Raw genomic sequence first — 7,713 nt, 5'->3', positions numbered from 1 at the left:
GCATACTTGGTGTATGGCATGACTAGTGTTTAGAAAACATAGTGTACATGCTTGGAGCATGGGACAACTATTGTTTTAAATTCAAGAATAAAGTTGATAGTTGAAACAGTATACAATGAATAATGTGTAATCATATGGTGATAGGTTTTGATACCATATTGGATTCTATTATTATTGTGTTTCACTTTGCATGTTTTGACTTCCCGAATAAACTGGGTTATTCTTCTGGAATGACTAAGTTATTCAAACTATCCACAGTCGGTCATATGTTGGAAGTAGATATGAATTAAGACTGTCATGGGTTGGCTTGTAGAGGTCTAAGGTGTTGGACAAAGGGCTACAACAATCATGAGTGCTCATAAGTTCTGAGTGTTGGATTCAACCCGCGCTCATTGGAATCACTTCATGGATTTTATCACGAGTGATCATGAGACGATAATATCTTATATTCTTCAAACCTAGAGATATGAGTTGTTACTATGAGTTGATAGTACATTGATAGCACGAAAACACATTTGGTAACTCGGTGCTATAAAACGTGCCTTTGTGTATGATTCAACAAGTAGTAGAACAAGCCATATGAGTCGAAGTTTATCCGTTCCTTTTACCTTTGGGATAAAAGCGATATCTGTGGGCCCCTCGATGATTTGATGATGACAAATGGAAATGCTCGGCCGAGCCAGGACTGATTTGATTTGTTCAATTAGTCAGTCGTCATAAATCGGAAATCGGGAAACAACAAATGGACAGAGAGAATGATTATAATCCATGTCTCAGTCCATATGATATCTAGAATGGAGGAATATATGATCCCTTATATAATGGACAAGTAATTGACAAAGGTCAGAGTTCATCTACAAGGTCAGAGTTCGACAGAAGCTTTTGAGAGCTACGATTGCCAGTTGGTTCCTGAAGTCATACGCAATAATAGTTTTAGACTTATCCAAGTGGGAGACTGTTGGATTAATGTCTAAGTCCATAACTATAATTGGTAAGACTTGACCCGACCCGGCATGGTCCATTTGGGTTGCATACCATCATACACTTGGATAGACTATAATGAGAGAAATAAGACACTTATGGTTATTAATATATTATAAGTTCTAGTATATTAATAATAAGAATAATAAGATTATTTAATTAGTATTGATCAAGAATTAATCTAGGATTAATTAAGTGATCAAAAGAAGACTAATTAAATATATGGGTTGATTGTGTAAATCATCCATACTTGTATAGTGGGCTAATGCTCCATGGATAATCAAGTTGGGCTAAAACCCATAGGATGGTCCATGGATGCTCCATGGTGTATTTGTACCCATGGATCATGGAAATGAAAGGCCATGTCAATTAGGGTTTACATGGTGTAACCCTAACTATATAAGCATCTTATTCTTGACCAAAATCGGCCACTAGTGTGTGAAGTGAAAGGGCTAGCCGATTTCACGAGTTGTAAGAATTCTCTCAAGTTATTCTAAGTGTTTTGATGATTGTGATTCCATTTGAGGTGTCACACTTGGGGCACTAGGCACTCAAGCTTCATGAAGACTTTCTACACCAAAGAGGTATGTATTCTATCTTGTTACATTCTTAGTTTTGTATGCTAGATTAGGATAATACCTTGGAAGTTCTTATTTGCATGTATAATAGAGAAAACATAGATCCAAGGTATTTAGGGTTGCATGTACACTTAGGAGTGTTAGAATGCTCAAAACCCAACAAGGGTTTCTAGACTTCAAGTGAGAGTAAAGAGGCTGGGGAGAGGGTATTATGTTCTTTATATAGGGCTCAACCCCCGGGATTAGGGTTTTCTCCACACAGCACCAACTCGCCAAGTCCAGCCACCGACTCGCCGAGTTGGCCACTTAACACGCGACCAGAATCGCGACCCTACTCGCCGAGTTGACCATCCATATTTTTACTTTGAACCCTGAACTTACACTCCTGAACTCGGGATGTTACAATTCTCCCCCAATTAAATTAGGCTTCGCCCTCGAAGCTTGCAGCAACACAACTCCAGAAACTACTCTCACAATGCATCACCTGTCATTAAGAAAACCAGGTTCCTCAAAACACTACCACCTAAACCCGAAACCCAACTCTTCCCCTGCGGTGTCCTGACCACTGCCTCAAGCCGGCCACCGGCTTCATCCTCTGATAACCACACTTATCAACCGAGTACCACTCCATGATACTTCACTCGTTCCAGATCACAACAATCACTTGACTCTTACGAGCTAGATATAACCCTGAACCACCGGGATCCCGACCCGGTACCACACTGCTATCATTTTCCTCGTCAGACATATCCTTCACCGAATTCACTGTTGAGACTTAACCTGCTCCCCTTCTGAGTCCAACTCTATCCCTTCCATGCTGACAGGATGACACATCCTTCAGCTTTAGAGCAACTCCCATGAGTTCTCCTCCGCAATCACATATACATGCTGAACTGGCTCTAGCATCCACGAGTTGGGAAAATCCGACACACTGACGACACCTCCAAATATCCCCTAGGATGAATTACCACTACATGCATAATTTATTGTTCCCACCAAACTGGGAATCCAAGGCTCCATCCTTGCATCCCTTCCGAGCCTCTTTGGCTCTACACCCTCGGAACTCCTTCCGTGACCTCAGCAGACATCCAACCCGGATGTGATTCCATACCATCGGCGCAAGCACACTGCTCAATAACCATAATTATAACACCTCAATCATACCTCCACGCTACTGCTTTCACTTCTGTGAACTTACACTCCCTCTCGGAGCTACATACCTTTCCCTTTCCTTATCCAAGGAAATCTACTTGGCCGCCTTGTCACTACAACAAGTGCCACGGTGCTCGTCCAACGCTACACCTTTCCCTTATAGCATAACCGCTATCCCATGCACCACACATGCTCTGAATCTGCTCACAAGGACTCTCGATTCCATGCACTACCTTCCACTAATCATGATCAATACCTGGGGCCAGACCTTCTGATTCTATCACATCGTAACATACTCATTCCATCTCCTCATACAGATCTATCAACACATGCAGAGTCTTCAGCATGACTGGACCACCTTACCAGGCCTTCAGCCAATCTGGACCACTCTTAGAACCTTCAACATGTCTGGACCGCCCTCCAGGGCCTTCATCCTGTTTGGACCGTCCTCTGAGCCTTCGGCCTGACTGGTACGCCCACCGGCCTTCAGTCTATCCGTACCGCTTAACTAGCATTCATCATCCTGAATTATCTCTCCTGGAAAACTCTCCCATGCATATTGTTCTAGCCCTCTAGGGGTTCCAAACTCTAACTCCATCCTACATACTCAATCTCGGCCTGATCCTAGGCCTTCCACAATCAATCGCCCTTTTTACGAAACCCTTGGTCTGTATCCCGCCCCGTTTGCTTGTCACTTGCTCATACCAGCCTACGCTCTTGGCTGACAGAACCGCTGCTGAATCCCAAACAACTAATCAACCTCTCATGCTTGTCAATCTTCCGGAGAATTTTCCAATTCTCCGTACTTAGAGCACTGACTATCAACCACCGGTCGCCATAACCGACCTCCCTCAACAACCCTACACAACACATTCCCTTACACGCGAACTGATTCCCACTATAATGAGCAACCTTCACAAAATCACATATCAACACTGATCATGTCGGAATTGAAAGAAGCCCGACCTTCAGCTAACCACTCCTCAGACTGCAGATGCTACCTGACATTCAGACCAAAAGCCTGATTTCCCACTAATAATCCCCATGGATGATAACCAACGAAACTCCCAATACCAAAACCCTTAACCATACCATAACCCTCAAGGAACAAACGAATACAATACCAAAAATCACACAACGAGACTAGCAGATATACAATACTCCATAATAATCACAAGATAACAAAATATCAAGAAGGAAACATACCCGCAGTTGCATCCGGCACTGCCCTGACATCCTCTGCTGTAAGCTGAAAAGCACGACCCTGAGCCCTCGGGGGCTCCGCTCCACCCTGACCTCCACCCGCAATCCTCAAAGTGGCCGGTGCTGGAGCCTTCACCGATCCTGCAACAAGCTGTGGATAGTTGACCCTCAAGTGTCCAACTTGATGGCAGTGATAACAAATCCTCAAATCCTGAACTGGGGCTATCTGCCGACAATCCCTCGCATAATGCCCCTCCTTTCCGCACTTGCGACATGCACCACTGGACCTACAAACTCCGGTGTGACCCTTCCCACACTTCCCACAAGTGCGGCTGCTCTGATCTCCCAATCTAGAATCAACGGTCTTGGACTGTTTCGACGCTGGCTGCAACTGCATAGGAGCCTGCCTCTGCTCTCGCAACTGCAACTCAATCTCGAACTCACGCCGCCTGGCGGCCTTCTGTAACTCTAATAAGGTCTCGCACCTCTGCGTAGATACAAACTGCCTAATATCCCTCTTGAGCATACTCAAATATAGGGACATCTGCGCCTGCTCCGAAGCAAACTCAGGACAAAACATCGCCCTCTCAATGAACATCCTGGTGATCTCCGTCACCGACTCTGAATCCTGCTTTAGCTCTAGGAACTCCTGAGCCAACCTCTCTCTCTCTCTCTCAACCCGCGGAACATAACGAGTGCTAAACATCTCCCGGAATTGATCCCATGAAACCCCAGCCCTCTGCGCATCCGAATATGATCCCGTGGTCAATCTCCACCAATCCTTCGCCCTGAGCCTTAACAGGTTCAGAGCGCACCTCACTCTCTGATCCGCAGGACACGAACATGTGAAGAAACAACCCTCCACATCTGACAACCATCTCATAGCCACTATCAGATCCTGAACTCCATCAAAAATAGGGGGCTTCATATTATCGAAGTACCGATACTGAAAGCCTCAACCGGCTCCTCCCCCTGCCGTTGCGGCTGCCGCGGCTATTGTCTCTGCAAGAGCTGCATAACGCTCATCAAAATACACAACCATAGTGGTCTTGATCGACCCAACCAGTTCCGGCAACTCAGCCCGGAACATCGCATCAACCTCATCATGCAGGATCTCACGAATCCTAGCATCCAACTCGTCTGTGCTCATCTAACCAATAACCTCGGGCGGTACTGACCCACCCCGACCGCCCTCTCCTCCTCCCGATCCTGATCCGGATCTGCTCCCAGCATGCCTCGAAACCACCATACTGAAAATACCGCAAAACATCAAACGCTCTCCCAGAACCCCGGGAACCAACTCCCAACCCCACCCTAGAGGTTGTGGCTTCCTTGATACGTGTATGGGTCCTGTGCTTTCAGTAGTACGGGCCCGTACTACCTTCCACACCTACCCATATTTATATCAAGTATCACCACAACACCCTAGTGATGATCATACATAACAAGCACTCAACCCTCACTCCTAGAGGAACACTGGAAATCTCATACAGAAAGAAACCCTAGGCTAGAAGGCATCATAAATCAGGCAACTCTATCATAAAATTCCTGAAGATCCCTAGCCTAGTACTAGCATACTGTTCTATCATATCTCAAAAACAATTATCTTGTATGGTATTTTGGGGTTACTTACTGGCTCCGGCTGATCGTACCTCTGCGTCCACTTTTAATCATTTTGAAAACCATTTTAAATTCTCTTTTGAAAACACTCCTTGATTTGAGACTGGATTCACACGAATGTTCCTCCAGTTCACTCAAACCAAGGATATGATACCAACTTGTAACGCTCTAAAAATTCCAACCAATTTAACCTTTTCAAAAACAACCCAGTTTCATTAAGTTATTACAAAAAGGTTTTCAGTACAATTATTATCAGAGTCTTCCTAGAACCATATCATAAAACATAATCATGAGGAGCAGTACGATCACGCCTTTGCCTTGCCACGGTCACCTGAAGTACCTGAAACATTTAAACCACAACTGTAAGCCCGAAAGCTTAGTGAGATACCCCCAAAATACCAACCACATATACCATACACATAACATGCCATATCATAACAGAACACAGAACAGTCATGCACTTCGGGTCTACTGTGTGACTGGTCCGCCGCACCGGGCCTTCAGTCCACCTGGTCCACCCTCCGAGTCTAGCCATATCCATCGAGTCTGTAGTTTGGTTGGTCTGCCCACACCGGGCCTTCAACCCACTTGGTCCACTCTCTGAGTCTACAGTATGATTGGTCCGCCCACACCGAGCCTTCAGTCCACCTGGTCCACTCTCCGAGCCTCGACACGTCTGGTCCGCCCTCGTAGGGCCTACAGCCTATCCGGACCGCTCGCTGGGCCTTCGGAATATCCGGTCCGCCCTGGGTATATTGGCCTACATCACAAAGCAGGACCCGCCTCAACCCAACCCCAGTCCAACAACCATGTGCACATAAACATTCAATCATATAACAATTCACATCCAATCAAACCGATCTATCAGATCACATAACATAACATCATCCTAACCAGGATACCGACCTAACCGGTCATGAATATATCATCATCCTATATACCAGGATACCAACCTTAACCAGGTCTCTAACATATACCATCCTAACTACCGGGATGCAAACATAGCAAGGAAAAACATAACAACGATATCCGGATTACAATCCGATAAAGGGCCAGCCTTGGTGCCGTAGACCCTGTCGATATAGTGAGGATAACTCACCTCACAACTGCCGACTGAAGAGATAAGATCACGCTGCTCCAACCTCTGACACGAACTTCACCACTAATCAATAACCAAAACACTGAACTCAATAAATACCAGAATACCCCTGGAAGACAACTAGTCAACACTAGACTAGCTCTACTCGCCGAGTCACCCCGCTGACTCATCGAGTCCCTATGCTCTGAAACTCCCATAACACGACTCAACTCGCCAAGTCACGCCAAGACTCGCCGAGTCCCACAACTCTGAGTCTAATCGTACTCAACTCACTGAGTCATCCCTTGACTCACCGATTCATAACTCAACCAGGAAAAGTTAGGACCTCACGACCAGACTCGCCGAGTCCAAGGCTATCTTCAACCAACTCGCCGAGTTGCAGCCTATCTTCAAGCAACTCGCCGAGTAAACCCATGTGACTCGCCGAGTACCACTAGCTCTTATCCCATACAGAGGCTTTCCAAGCCATGAAGGGTCCCCAATCCATAGATCTACTCTTATACAAGCCATCCATCATGTAAAGTGGCAAACTTTACGTGAATCCAAAGAGATCTAAGCATAATACACTCTAGGTCTAGGGTTTGGGACTAAAAGGATTCATCAACAACTCTTGAACAGGGACTTTATGCTCATTTAGATGATCACTACTCTAGATCTGAGGTAGCAACCTCAAATCCAACCTCCAAACTCAAGATAGCACTAGATATACTCCAAAAAATCCCACAAATGATAGAAGACTCCAACAGAAGAATAAGCCTAAACCTTGTAAAGCCCCTTGCTCCAAGCCTCTTAATCTTCAAAGATCTCTTCAACAAACACTCCTTTATGATCCAAATGCTCTCTAATTCTCTCACAAACGAATATTAGGGCTTCTGGACTTCAAGGGAGATTAAAGAGGCTGGGGAGAGGGTATTATGTTCTTTATATAGGGCTCAACCCCTGAGACTAGGGTTTTCTCCACACAACACCAACTCGCAGAGTTGGCCACTTAACACGCGACCAGAATCGCGACCCTACTTGCCGAGTCTACCCATGGACTCGCCGAGTTGACCATCCACATTTTCACTTTGAACCCTGAAC

This window comes from Lactuca serriola, chromosome 2, assembly GCF_051521515.1.
Source record: "Lactuca serriola cultivar US96UC23 chromosome 2, Lser_US96UC23_V15, whole genome shotgun sequence".
Lineage (NCBI taxonomy): Eukaryota > Viridiplantae > Streptophyta > Magnoliopsida > Asterales > Asteraceae > Lactuca > Lactuca serriola.
This window is presented reverse-complemented; position numbering follows the sequence as displayed.